Genomic DNA, 15,947 nt, shown 5'->3' with positions numbered 1-15,947 from the left:
TAATTTTAATGCACAATTCTTAGTTTTCTGGAGTAATTAAAATTTTTATGTTGTTAGCTTAATATTCAAGAGGTTATTTCAGGAGTATGTTTCATTACAACACACTAATTTGTAAATTGTAAAAAATAAAAAAAAATGGGAATTAATGACTTAGTGAAAATTCACAAAAGCTAAGAAATTCATAGTTGAAGCTTTTCATAGTCTCCTTCAGGGACAATACCATGGCTATAATTTACAGCATGTTATGTGAAGCATGTAGCAATGCTTATACTAAATTGCCCAAACATTTTTCACTCAAAATAGTAATTGTCAGAAATTTTAAAACTTTGACAAATTTGGACTTTTGCAATAAAAAAATGGAACTTTTTTCAGTCCAAAAATATTTTTTATGAGTAAGTTTTGAGGAGCAACAGTTCTGGTTTTTTTTGAGAAATAAGAAATTTTGCTGCTATATAAAAAATGCTTCAGAAGAAGAGGTTGAAAACAAATGAAATTTGATAGGAGCATAGAACTGCCTTTTGGTGGACAAGTGAAAACTGGCAATGAGTCAGCTAAATTATAAAGGCTAAATGGTGACTTTCAAAAGAAAAAAGAAACTGCTACTGTTGCCTTTTTTGTTGTTGTTGCTTTTTTGTGATGCTGAAGAAAGCCTTGTATATATGTTTCCTTTTACTGTTTTTTTGTATCACAAATTCACATCATCTGTGTGCTGGAAGACTCAGATGGCTGGAGAACTTGTGAACTGATGACATCACAATCATAAGAGTATAGTAAGTGAGCCCTTAAGAAAGGATTTTGTTTTTTTTTTTTTTTTGGTCAGACAGTTTAAAACTGGATTTTTTGTTTTTCAGACCTACTGATCTTCCAGTATGAATTAAAATTTTGGATGAAGGTAGACTTTGTTAAGGGCTCTACTTCCTCACCCTGAATACTAAACGTGGGGTCAGGAAGTATCTGGATATATCTGATGTGATAAGTTCCCTGCTACTGTGGGGGCCCCAAGCACATTTGTACCTCGGTTCCTTCTATTCTCTGCCTGTGGCACATTATGCTTAGTTTCCTGTGGGGTGTAATACTTTGGTCTCATTTCAGTTGCCGGGTTTAGTGTGTGGGAGCTGAGTGTTCTTGTTGGCCTGTGATATACAGGAGGTCAGACTTAAAGATCCAGTGGTCCTTTCTTAACTTAAATTCAATGACTATGACCCTTCAAAGAAAGTATTAAAAATTCACAACAAATAGCCCTCATACGTCCTACTTGCTCTTCAATGAAACCAGAAATTTTTTAAAAAATAGATTTTATATTCCTGATATTTCTAAGGTAAAAATAACCAGTAAAATGACTTTCCCCTAAAATAAATCTTTCGGGCCTTCTTTATATATTCAAGAGGCCAAACAAAATAAACAGCATCAACATCATTTTTCTAAACCTCATTTGCAGGTCATCTTTAAAGTTGTGCATTCACATTGGATTTTGCTATACAATAAAACTAACTGACTGCTAATGTGCCATTGGCCCCAAATATACATGCATACTCTATACAGTAGAAATTTCCACATCTCATGGTTCCAGTGCAGTTGGGCACATGTGAATTAAAAAAATAAGTGGAATTTCAATTTTAATATGTAAACTCTCATGGAAAAGGGTCTGTGAGAGTGCATGTCTAGAGAAGCAGGGCTTGTATTTGATATCTGAAGGTGCACAGGAAACAAGACATGATTCTGACATAGCTTTGGCTCATTACATTGTAGGACTTGTCTCGTGGGTGTATATGTGTTTGATTGCTGTCCAGTAACTGTTGAGCTAAGGTGTTTCTTCATTATGTCATTATTCTTTTATGAATACAAGAAGATTCTATACAAAATCTATATTAGAAGAATGTAAGATTGCAAAGTAAAATTCTCAAAAGATTTGAAATCGCTAAAGCTTTGGTTGCCTGTACAAACATAATTCTGGATTACACTACTCTCTTTAATTCCATAACCAGACTTTACTTTTCCCCAGGACTCTTCCGGGGCAGTGAAAGAGATTGTATTGTATAGTTAATGAGGCTAGGGTCCAAAGGGGTGCTGCCTCATTCACTGTAGTGTTTGAATATTGTGTAGAAAATGAATCAGGGTGCCAAGATGTAGAATATAATTACCAGTCTTTGACCTCTGTAACTGAAGCCTTCAGAATTCTGTCCTTCTGTAGTTTGGTGTCTACATAAAGAAACAAATTAACAACTATTTTTTATCTTTTTTCTCTCTCTCTGACTCAAATTCTGTTCTCAAATGAACTCGAATATCTAGTTATTTACACGGATGTAAATAACTGGAGAAGGTACAAGGCAGCAGAGAACCAGAACTAAATGCAGCTTTGCTTTGGCTTTAGACTGTTGATTTAGGGTGTACAACTGCTGTTTGCACAATTTTGAAAAGGGAGTATTTGCTCTCAAGGGAGGAAGAGGAACTCATTGTATTAACTGACCTTCAAGCACCCAAACACAGTCAAAAAAAAAAAAAAAACCAACCAAAAAACCCTAATGGTGCTACAGCAAGTAGACTGAGTGGCTGGGCTGATAAAACACAAATGCCTTGTCCTTGGCATAATAATCCCCATAACAGTTAAATATTATAACCAGGTGTGATATTTTGGGTAATTTGTTTATTTACAACTTCTGAATTCTGTTTATATTGGGGACCATTTATATGTATCTGTATCACACTGCAAACTTCATTTTGAAAGTGGGGCTTGACTGTCTTCTCTGTCCGTTTAATTTCATGTTGTACTGAAATTAGAATTGATTGTGATGCAAAGCTAACAATGAGTGGGGTGTGTGTGCGGGGGTCATTAAACTTTGTTCGTCCTTTATTTAAATTGAATCCCACTTGGGCAAAGAGTTGTTTATTAACCAGAGCAAACCAGTTTTTCAAGTCTGAACTAAGCAAAGGCATGTTGCCTGCTAGGAGATTTTGATTACCTAACAAGCTTGATCAGGGGGTCACATGAAAAAAAGGACTGGAGGTTATAAAAGAAAGGGCCTCTCACTAGACATAGAGAGAGACGAGAAGCAGAAAACTGAGAACACCTACAAGGGCAGAGCTCAGGGAAAGGATGTGCTTAGGAAACTAGGGTGTCCTGGGGGGATGTCAGCACTGGTCCTGGAGACCGAGGCAGCTAGACTGCCAGGTCCCCCTTCCAAGAAGAGGTCACAGACAAAATCTGACCCCAGGAAGTGTCCTAGAGAGGTCAAAGAAAGAGACAGTGATGGAGCCTATCCAGACCAATGGAAGCTTAAAAGTACCTGAATCCAGTGTGCATAGGAGACTGGTGAGTGTCCAGCAGAAAAAGCATTATTAAGGTTATATGACACTAGGCATAGAGTTATAATTACAAAGCAAACTATTCTAGTTAAGAAAATACTTTAATGTTTTATATTACTGGTTGAAAAAAAATCACATAAAACAGCCTTTACCTTGGAGGAATGCTAACAAACTTTTGAAGCCAAAATCTTCAGCAACTAAAATATAGTGAAAACAATTTTCCCTTTGAAATTTAAAAACACAGCCACACCTTCAGGCTGAGAACTTTGATGGCAATTTGAATCTGGAGTGATATTTTTGATGCTTGAGTTATACACTTTTTAAAAAAGAGGATTCTAAAATAGAAAGGCTCAGAATACCAGACTTAGTGCTGCAGTGGTGTAAATAGTGCTGCTATAAAACTTATGCAATGATATAGCCCCAGATCTCTGCCATCTGGTTTACAGCATGAAGGGGCTGCCAAACTGCACAGTATTGAAGCTACTGGGATAGAATGTGACTGTTATATTATCATCAATTTACAGTTTAAATGCGTAAACAACCCATAGTATATAACTTGCTACCTTGTTAATTTAGTCATAATTTTTATTACATTTCTAATATTGCGCTAGTGATTGTAAATAGAAAGTAGATAAAAAGTCAATCTCCTCTAAACCCAATTAGCTGAGCTTGGGGAGGAGCTCAAAGCACTGGAGAGAGGAGGATATAAGGTATCCAAATACCAGCAAAACTGCTCCATGAGAAATACTGAGGACTCAAGATCAAGCCTGTTGCCATAATTTCTCTTCTTACAAGGAGAGAGGAGTATGGCTAATGGCTCAAAATATTTCCAGCCATGAACCTCATATATCCACCAACCACATCCCTGCTCCAACCTGCCCTACTAATATGGCACAGGCAGAGGAGACGTACACATCTTTAGCATGGTCTCCAGGAATCCAGCCCCTTCAATGGTGGGAACATTGATTCCATTCCAGACAAAGAGCCACAAAGAAGTACAAATGGATGTAATGTCCCTTGTATATTTTGAAAATTATGGAATGTTTTGCTGTATTATGGAAATAAGACTCAACTCTGTAAGTTATATTCACAAAAGGGCAAAATTATGGTCCTACAGAAGTTTACAGATATTTTGCCATTAAGTTCAGTGGTGTCCGGATAATATTTCCATGGGAGAAAGCACAAAGCTGCTTATTTGAAAATTTAACAATGGACAATGGACCATTTGGAGGTGGGAATTCACATTTCTAAAGTGAATGAGAGATGATAGGTAGGGTGGGGATTGATTGTGAAGGACTTCGAAAATAAAGACAAGCAGCTTATGTGATAGAGAAAGTAGAGCCAGTGAAGGAATTCAAAGATGGGGTGACATGTTAAAGTGACCATGTCCAAGTTACAGGCCTGAATGACAGGCAGAACATTGGTATTGTCCACAGTAATTGAGAAAGAAGATAGTGGAGAGGGGGTAGGCATTAAGAGAACTATTTGGCTTGAGATGGCTCGACATCCATGAGGAGATGAATGCAACACTGGCTGAGATTTTAGTTTGGACAGAAGGAGACAGGTCTGTAGGGGAGGGAGAGAGAGAGAGATCAGAGCAATGTGATGGTAGATGAATTTGTATTTGCAGATTACCCAGAGATAAGGTTCTTTCTACAGAACTTTTAAATTAAACTAAGATCTTTACAATTTTATAGATTTTCCTTCTTTTAACATTGTATAGAACAATTTTTTAAAAGCAGATTCCAGTTTTTGTTTTAAAAAATGAAGAAAACCCTAGTTGGAACATGATGAAGGATTGAAGAGCTGGGTAGCAATTTTGGCTCTACTTCGGCTTTGGTTGTATTTCCACAATTTCCCTTGAAGCGCAAGGAATGTAGGATTTGATCAATTGCCATTATGTAAATCATTGGGATACACTTTCCCTAAAATATTTCGTCTACCATATGAGGCCAGGTCACATTTCAGACTGGAGCAGCCCCAAACAGATATCATTAGCTATTACTGCAGGAATGAAGATGACTAGCTTCATCAACCAGGACCATGGTGTGTAGAGCAGAGGGCCAGGAAGGCAAATGAAGCAGCAGATAGACAAACTAAGCATTAAGACAAATGACACAAATAAGTGGAGAAGAAACTACAACTCAGCTGTCAGAATGAGGCACAACAAACAAAATAGTAGCCACCTTGTGCCTTTTTAAGGGCTAGATAGGCAAATCTATCAAGCATATTGCATGAAGGGTTTCAGTACAGAGGCTTCTGCAGATTTGTTCCAACTTTTATAGTGCAACTGATGGATGAACTTCTTAAACAAATCCAGCCATTAGAAGGGTACAAAACAAATCAGACAAAAATTAATCTGCAAGATTAATAGTAGAAAGTATCTAGGGAGACCATCAATAAGTTGGTGCTGCTTATAAAATATATCTCCATTTTTTTTAAAATAACTGTTTTACTGTAATTCTATGACACTAGTTCTCCCTGCTGCTCTCATGGTATCCAATGCAAGATAAACATGGAACCGTAATGTGTTTGTACCAAGTGTGCAAGCATCTGTGGGGAAGCTGTATTAGCATGGTGACCACTAATTCTTTTTTTACTTTTTTTTCCAAAACTAGTTAACAGTAGATGGGGCTGATCTCCTCTTTATGTGTCACCATAGGGAAGCAGGAGCCAGTTTACAGGGATAAGATATATCAGAAGTGGAACTAAGATACTAATGCAAAGCTAACATCACAGACCCATAGTGATAAGAGATGCATCCAAAAATGTGCAACACAGAAAGGGTTTCATTTCCAGATTTACTCCTGTGTGTAATGGTACAACTAGTCCATTGAACAAGTATGTCAGGGATGAGGAATGAAAGACATTGAGCTTGTATGTTTGATTATGTACACTGTACGCTAAATTTTACCCTTTGAAGTTGTGCACAGCTCAATGTGAAGGTAAATAGGAGAACTTGGCTCTACATTTGGAATCTGGTGCAGGTAGCAGCTTTATTAAGCACTTTGATAGATACCCAATCTGGAGCAGTTTCAAAGCACGGCTCAGGATTTGTGCCCTACAATTCCCATTAAAATCAATGGGAATCTGATGGATAAACCCTCACATAAATGTTTGAAAATGTACCCTTGGTTAATAAATCAGGAAAGAGCGTATTGATACAAATAAATCCTAATTAACAAAAATTCACATTGATAACTTAAAATAAAGTCACTGCTAACACTTGTGACTTTTAAGATTCAGTTGAAAGTATGTGTATACAAGGCTGAGAAAATTAAAGACAAAGAACAAAGTATAGTGTGAATCAGAAAGATGATGGAGGAACAGTAAATAAGGAAGGGGAATTAGCTAGATAAAAAAGATGAGAACATTTAAAAGAGTAATAAATGACAAAGGCAGTTCAGTGCAGATAAATGCAGAACAGTGGTGACTTTGATGAGTCTTTATTACACAACTGTGCATGCATTATAAAATAGGAGGAACAAAAATGTTCAAGAGTCGAAAGGAAAGTCTGTGTGTCACTGATGAAAAAACAGAAAGCCCACAGACAAGTCTTAACACATGGAAGAATTATGACTTTGAGTGAATCTTGATGACTAAAGTCTGTTTTTTTTCCCCATAAAGTAGGGGAATGAAAGAATAAGAACTAGAAAAGAAAAAGAAAAGGAAAGCAATAAATTCTACATGTACCGTAAAGTATAAAAAAAAAATATTTTGTCAAGAAGAGAAAGTGAGCCAGATGAATCATTCACTATATTTCTGGCACTGATATGACCATGCCTGCTACACAAAAGTAACATTTACAGAAAGGATTGCCTTCTGTTTGGCCACCATGAGGTGATCCTTTTTCAAGTGTTGATTTTTCATGAGAAGGAAAAAATGCAGCTGAAGAGATAACTTTGAAAAAAAGAAAGAGGAAATATATATTATTTTTAAAAAAAAATGGAGGGGAAGAAAAAAGAGAAAGCGAGGCACACAGAAAAGAAAGTAAGAGGAACAGAGAGAAGAGGTGAAACATGGATATAGCAGAGACGTGATGAAGGCAGAGAGATCTTCCTTATTTGTACTAAGAAAGAAAAAAGATTAGAAGAAGAAAAGGGTCCACCCAGATAATCTAGTCTGTGGTGGATTGCACCATTTTGTTATGAACAGGTCCATATTAAAGTAAACCAGAATGCCTTATGTATATTGCAATGTAGGCTTATGCCCCGGCATTGTGAAAACACCTCTGATTGGTATGATTCATGCAGGGCCATTCACATAGGTGCCCTCTGCTGGATTGGTGGGGGCCCATTAACAGTTCTTGTGGAGAAGGCTCTGGCCTCCCTGTCCTTGAACAACTGCTCCCCCTCTTTATGGGTCCTGGGCTCTGTACAGGAGGAGTGAGGACTAAAGCAGTTCCTACCTCAGAGAACTATTATTTTAGGCTCTCTGCTGACTCAGGGAGACTTCACTGTCAGTTCACATCGAAATTCACAGTCAAACTTTTTCTTGCAACCATAAGACCAGAAAATAATTGTAATGAAAGATGAGCTTCTGGCATCATCATGAGAGACAGATGAGAGGGTCCTGGGCACCAATTTGTAATGCCTGTGCCTGAATCTAGCTCTGCTTGAGAAACAAAGCGAATTACTTTAATAAACTTTCCAGAAAGCAGCCTAAAATATTGGTCAATTTAACTCTGTTCTCTGTGTGTGTGCAGACTAGCTCAGTAGTATTAAAAATTTTGGTTCCCTCTGTGTGTATTTTTCTAGGTTCTAAAAAATTTACTAGGAGCTTTCTGTGTTTAACTTGCTCTGGGGTATTGGTAGTATATGTTAGAGCCAATTTTTTAATGGTACCACTATTTGTGCCAGTAATTTTTATACCAGCTGCACTGGACTAATTATCTGGTGCTCTCACATGTCTATTTTTTGAATAATTATGGCCTTTGAGCATATAATAGACAGTATCCTTAGGATAGACAGGAGTATGGAACCTTCTGTTTGAGTAGCTGGGATAAAAAAGTTGGCATCTCTTTGTTATATCCTCATTTTGGATGCATAAGCCACCATAACACCTCAAGGTATAGAAGAGAACCATTGTCACGTACTTATTTCCCTGTTCTCTTAGTTATGTTTCTGGATAGCCTCCTGATTTATTTGTCACTAATTCCATTGTAAAAGCTTCTTAGTGACAAAAAACCCCAATTCTAACTTTTTAAATAGTGGTTAGAAATGTAAAATGATGTATCTATTTCATATGATTTATATTCATTGGCCTCTTTCTCCTTTACGTATAATTAATGAAAGGCTGTAACTTCTGGCCATGTCTAACTATAATTGAAGTAATGTCCTATGCTCAAGAGGAGGGCTTTCTACTGTTCTAGTGAAAGTGAAATGAAATAGAGAAAAATTATATTATGGTATTTAGCAAGATTTGTTCTGAGACATTCATAGGGGTAAATTTTCAAAGCTTTAAGCTGATCTGAGCAATACGACTCTTTGAAGTTAATGGGAAAGTCACAGCTAGAATGGTATGTGATAATTTGAAAATTTACCCCTTATTGCCTATTTAGATTTTTCTGTATCACATGTTATGGTAATAAATGGTTCTCAGCTTGAGGCTGATTACATGGGGTACTGCTTGAAACAAAAACTTATTGTTTCTCCCCAGGATCTCGCTCTGTAAAATAATCTCTGAATAATTTCATTACTATACTTAGGGTTAATCCTCAGCATTGACAAGCCCTGTGACCAGAGAGCCCTGAATTACCAAAGGACTATCACAAGAAGCTGAGCTTAGATGTATGTTCATAGTTCCTCTTTTCGATTAGTTGCTGTGGAAAAGAACTGGGGAAATATTTGCTCATTCTTTTGGAATACTAATTTTATTGTGATAGTGCCACAAGGCTACCTCATCCATGGGATTCCTATCATGAAAAGGACAGTAATAACCCATGGGTAGATACAGTGTCGTGCCTTGTAGATTTTGCAGTCTAATTTCAAACTAGATACAACAAGCGAATATAAAAAACAATAGGTGGGAACAGAAGAAGGAGGGAAATGGTTGGGAATTTTTATTACATGTGGTAGTAGCGGTCACATGGTTACTGTTACCTCTAACATTATTTCCTAGGACCATGGTTGTACAGGTCTGATATCCATGTTTGTCAGATAAAAGTATAACTCAAAGATTAATTTACATAACTTATTGTATCAAAGGGTTATACAGTTTAAACAAGAGTACAGAAATTGCTGTTTTTTTAAAGAGGTATAATGTTGATACTTTTTTTTCTTCCCCTAAAGGAGTTGCACTTAACTGATAAGGACCATGATAAATTAATGAGAGAATGTTTTGATCACTTCTTTCATTTCCAGTTTATGAAGGGTCCACTATTCTACTCTACAGGAGGGAAGAGAAGAAATAGCAGGAAAACTGTGAGATGAATTCAGGTTAAATAGCTGTGCTTCTAGGTCAAGGGATTTTAAAATATTATTCTAGAAAATTTGGTAAACAAAATACCACAGATCACTAGATATATATACAACTCCCTGATTCTTTGAAATCTTCAGCTTAGTGCACAGTTTGTTACATGTAAACAGCATAACTGTACTCTGCAGTATATTCAATATACAGAATAACCTGAGAGTTAGGAAAAACAGAGTTACAAACTGACCAGTCAACGACACACATTTGAAACTGGATGTACACAAGTAGACAATCAGTCAGCAACAGAGACACACACACACAAAAAAGAAGCAAATGTAGTACTACTAAAAAAAGGGAAAGATTAAAAAAAAAGATCTGATGGGTAAGGAAACTTTCTTTGCTTGCTTTGTTTAAATTAAGAGGGTTAAAAGCAGCATTTTTCTTCTGCATAGTAAAATTTCAAAGCTGTATTAAGTCAATGTTTAGTTGTAAACTTTTGAAAGAACAACCATAACATTTTGTTCAGAATTATGAACATTTCAGAGCCTTGGTGTCAAGTATCAGAGGGGTAGCCGTGTTAGTCTGGATCTGTAAAAGTAGCAGAGAATCCTGTGGCACTTTATAGACTAACAGACGTTTTGGAGCACTTCAACCTCCCTGGCCACACTATAGCAGACCTTAAGGTGGCCATCCTGCAGCAAAAAAACTTCAGGACCAGACTTCAAAGAAAAACTACGGAGCTTCAGTTCATCTGCAGATTTGACACCATCAGCTCAGGATTGAACAAAGACTGTGAATGGCTTGCCAACTACAGCCGTTCTCATCTCTTGGTTTTCACACCTCTACTGCTAGAACAGGGCCCCATCCTCCCTGATTGAACTAACCTCGTTATCTCTAGCTTGCTTGCTAGCATATACATACCTACCCCTGGAAATTTCCGCTACATGCATCTGACGAAGTGGGTATTCACCCACGAAAGCTCATGCTCCAAAATGTCTGTTAGTCTATAACGTGCCACAGGATTCTCTGCTGCTTGAACATTTCAGAGTTACAAACAACCTCCATTCATGAGGTGTTCGTAACTCTGAGGTTCTACTCTATCCATTTTCTTTCATTTTATTTAAATCCATCTGGAGTCTCCAGCTGGTGCAGAATTTTGTTGTCCATTTGTTAACTGGTATTTCTTTTCATGATCACATTAAACTGGTACTCTGTTATCTTTTCTGGCTGCCTATTGATTTATGAGTGGATTTTAAGATGTTGTTTTGACTTACAAAGTCATAAATGACCTGTGACACCTATTCAAAAGACCACCTTTCTCTCTGTAAGATACTGCAACAGCTGTGGTGAGATGAGCCCCCAGTGCTGGAACCCCATTGATATAAAAAAGCAGGCTGGTGACAAGGTGCTTTCCATTAAGGTCCTGCGCCTTTGGAACTCATTTCCCAATCTGGTCCACGATGGACCATGCATCACAACCTGAGTTTGTTAGCTCTTAGGGAAGTGCATCTTTTCTCCCTGTCCACAAGGAGGTATGTAAGATTAGATTGTGGTATGGGGAGAACTCACATGTGGATTTAGTCAGGGGAATTAATTAAATTTAATTACATTTATGATATTTTAAGGTGTTTGATCTGAAGTATTTGTCCAAGATTCTTTACTGTGATAGTGTATTTTTATGAGATTGTCAAATAAGCTTACAACCTGGGCACTGGAGCTCTGAGTTTTAGAATCAGACTCACCTAAATAAATATTAATGCATTATAACAAATAAATTTAGAGCTAGATTCTAGTCTCTGATCTTAAATTTATACTATAAAGTATTGAAACAATAAAACTGGCAGCAGGCTGTCTCTGTTTCCAAGGGGATTGAATTTCTTGTAGCTATTGTTAGAGTTTCTCAGCATTTGCAGTATGAATGTATTTTCAAGGATGTATTTCTGAAAAAGTCTGCCTGATACCCAAAAATATGAATCCAGAGGAATTATCAGACATGGAATGCCTGGAGCTAGACCAAATATTGACTCATCAATCAATGCTAGTAGTGTGATTAAGAGGAGAAATTCCACAAAAATGTGAGAGATTAACCACAGAACAGTGACAGGAAAACCAAGCCTTTACAGATTCATATATTGTAAGACCAGAAGGGACCACTGTGATTATCTTGTTGGAATTAGAAAAAGCACCCAACCTAGTAGATCTGTTCAAAACTTAGAATTTCTGTTCAACGGAAAATTTTAACATTTTGAAATTTGTTTTCATTCCAAGCTGAAATGAAAAGCAAACAACCAACAATCAAAATTTCCTGTGAAATGAAATTCTGAAAAGAAAATATCATTGTGGGTTGATTGAAACATTCATTTCAGGTTGACCAAACGTTACATTCAATCTCAATTTTTATTCTACATGAGATTATAATTGACAATATAAAATAAATTTTAAAAACAAAAAAAGTTGTTTTCGAACAACAAAAATATCAAAACATTTAGTTCCAATAAGGTTGAAATGTGTTTTTTAAAGCAAAATTTTGTCCAAATTTACATGTTCCAAAGGAAAAAAAAATTCAATGAAATGGCATTTTCTAACAGAAAACATTCCATCAGAAAATATTCAAGTAGTTTCTAATTTTTAGTAAGAACTGTGAATTCTTCATCTTGTGTTCTCTTTCTGTCTTAAATTTAAGCAAATTACATAGATCGAGTTCAGAGTTTCTTTCCCTCAGAGACACGTCCAACTGGTAGGGCAGTGATTCTCCGATTTTTGTACTGGTAATCCCTTTCACATAGCAAGCCTCCCCCCCCCCCTTATAAATTAAAAACATTGTTTTATGTATTTAATACCTATATAAATGCTGGAGTCAAAGCAGGATTTGGAGTGGAGGCTGACAGCTTGCAACCCCCTGAGGGGTCCTGACCCCCAGTTTGAGATCCCCTTTCTCTATCCCTCTGGTCCTTTCCCACTAACAGTCAGGCTTTCCTTTTTGTCCAGTTATGAAGAAGCAGTTGGCTCCTATCCTCATAATAACATTACGAGGATAGGTTCAAAGCCTTATTTACAGACTTCACTGTCAGTTTGAGTAGTAAGATCTTGTGCTAATCATTACTCAACAGACTATATTGCTTACTTTACATATGTAAAAGAGATACATAAATAATAATTGTGCATTACTTTAGGACCTTTTATCCAAGGCTTTAAAAGCTGTTTACAAACATTTACTAATTAATCACAACATTCCTAGGAGGTCAGTAATGATACTAAAAGGGATATCCAGTCAACACATGCAGCCATATCTGAGATAAAAAGTGGCAGTGTTTAAGAACCCCAAATGTGCTGATAGATACTTGGGAGGATAATTTAATTAGGTTGTATCAACACACTTGAACAAGCACTTGGTCTTGACAACTAAGATTACTATAATCTTAAGAAAACTGGCATGCTTTTGAAAAAGGGTAAAATAATTAAAAGCAAATAAAAATTGCTTTATAAGTTATGACACAAATAGTTTGCAGTAGTGAAATCCCACAAAATCAATATCATCACAAGATGCAAGGATTTTTTTTAAATGATTGTCATGATTGCTCACTTTCCTGTTACTAAATTTGTTAGCACCCCCAGAGATCTACATATCTGCTGCTTAGATGAACAGGTTAATATGATTTGTTGTATGGAAAAACAATAACACCCAGATTTACTACATTTTTTTCTGACAGCAACTGCAGACACATGTCCAAAAAACTGTGCCTATTAGAGTTAGCAGCAGCTGCTAAGAGAATTTCTAGGCCATGGGGACATTTGAAAGTCAGAGTTGACTTACCACATGATTTTCCATAAACCCACCTTTTTATGCAATCTCTAACCATGGAATTTTCTAGGGTCTTATGACATACACTTATTTCTTATTCAAATAAAGGAATCAAAGGACAGTTGCTTTTCATGCTGAAGAATGATGATTGCAGAACAATTAGAAGCTGTAATGTCTACTTTAGTAAATTCATTGTTTTCACAACTTCATCTGATTCATATATTATATTTCATTGAAATTTAACTGTCAGCTATATAAATCCATGTAAACCTGTAAAAATACCAAAACTATATAGTATAGACTTGGAGTTACACTGTGTGGGAACACAAGATACTCCAGAAACCTGTAGAGGACACACACGTGCACATCTTAACAAGTGTTATGATAGATTCTCTGTCACAGAAATTTTTTAGATTAAAATCACATTTTAATCTAAAAAATATATTCCAGTTCAATTAGGAATTTTCCATGGAAGCCTGGCCAGCAGTTGGTTGAAGGACTGGCTACAACAACATGAACAGTGTGTTATGATCATAGCCCTCTCTGTGAGGGCTGGTGGCCTGATCAATCAAGGTGACATTAGGAAAGTCCTATGGCTTGTGTTATATAAATCAGACAAGATGATCACAGTGATCCATTCTGGCTTTAAAATCTATGAGTTTAGTTGCACAGACCTGTTTTCATTTGAGTTTGGTAATCAACATCATTTTACGTGTAGCGCATTGTTTGTCTTATTAACAAGCAGTCAACATTTCCAAGCTGTGAATGATGAAGTAGTGCTGCTTTGGTGGTTATCTTCTTGGTAACATGATACCCAGGTAATGGTTACAGACACCGCTCTGTCCCGCTGCAGTAAATGATATAGGTTTCACCTTTCGAAAAACAATTTTTCAGTTAATTCACACTACATGTGGGATATGTTTTAACATTTCCTTATGTACTGTCTTGAACTTCTTACAGACTACATTAAGCATGTCTGTAAACTGATGACTTGGACACTTTCTACGTTGTATTATTTAGGAAGGAGGAGAGTACGTTTGTGATTTATAGCACAAAACAAGGAACAAAATACCTTTCTAATGTCAAGGTTGTACTTAATGTTAATATCTTCAAACCCCCCAGTTCCCCCTTCCCCCCCCCCAGCCCCAGCAGTACATCTTCATCTGCAAAAGTTGCTATGGGGGTAAATCTTGGAATGACCTTATTAATTTGTTTGTATAAAATCTGCTGGAAATCATAGTAACTACTGTCAAGTTTTATAACGATTGCAAAACAAAATGAGAATAACTGGTTTCTAATGCTCCTTTATGACTCTGTAGCTAAATTTGTTTTAGAGCATATTAAGTTCTGATGATATTTTATTGTTCACTTTATTTAGAGGAGGATACAGTTCAGCAGTCTTGTACATAGATAGTCCAGATCTGGCAACTGGTTTCATGTAGGTGAACCCTTGACAGAGTTGTAGAACCAGGAATAAAAAGCACTGTCAAAAAGTTGTTAAAGCACTAACAGATCCTCAGGAAAAAATAAAAATTAATTTAAATTTTATTATAATGATCAAGTGATTTTAAATGCAATCATCATTTCATAAGGATTGTTAGCTCATGTATTTTAGTGAGCCTCCATGACTATTGAATTAGCAATTCAAATCATGAGTTTAATCAGAGCCATGATAGTTTAAAATAATGGGCTTTAAAAAAATCACTTTTTAAAATGGTTCCTAATTAACATTTTCAGACTTTGGATACTAAATATGCTAATCAAAAATCTCTTTTTAAAATTAATTTAGGTACAGAAAGGGTATTGGGAGTATTAGTCTACCAAATATATGATAAACAGTTTCAAAATTATTGCAATTAGCAAAATATGTACCTATTTATCTGGGCCGCTTAGAGAGACACTTGCCTCCCTGGAAAACAATACACATTTTCTAGCCTTCTAATTTTTAATTATAATTTTTAAAGAAAGTTCACAGACAAAGAGTTCTACTACAATTTCATTAAGTTTTTTTAATCTAAATACAAGATGACAATTTTTATCTCAAAAGTGTTGCCTCTTTTTTGGTTTGTTTTAATGATGCATTTTTAGCATTAACTTTAATTAACTTTGGGCTTTTTGCACTGTCCCAACGTTTTGTTTAGAGATAACATCATCTTTCTCTTCTAACAGTGTACAGCACCCACTACTCAGTGCAACTGAGAAAGTGATAAAATATTGTCCAAAATGTTGAGAAAAATAGGACATAACAATGACTTTTCTCCTGCCTACTCTGACTGGCATAGGAAGAATAGAGAAACTGACATTTTAAAATGCTGTCTTATTTTGGAAGGGAAATCAAATCACATTTATTGTTCCCATCTTCAAGTCAACTTTAACTTCATATAGAACAGTTATGCAAAGGTATGATTAGTTCACCAAGTATCATAAA

The sequence above is a fragment of the Chelonoidis abingdonii genome, chromosome 5, assembly GCF_003597395.2.
Source record: "Chelonoidis abingdonii isolate Lonesome George chromosome 5, CheloAbing_2.0, whole genome shotgun sequence".
NCBI classification, from domain to species: Eukaryota; Metazoa; Chordata; order Testudines; family Testudinidae; genus Chelonoidis; species Chelonoidis abingdonii.
This window is presented reverse-complemented; position numbering follows the sequence as displayed.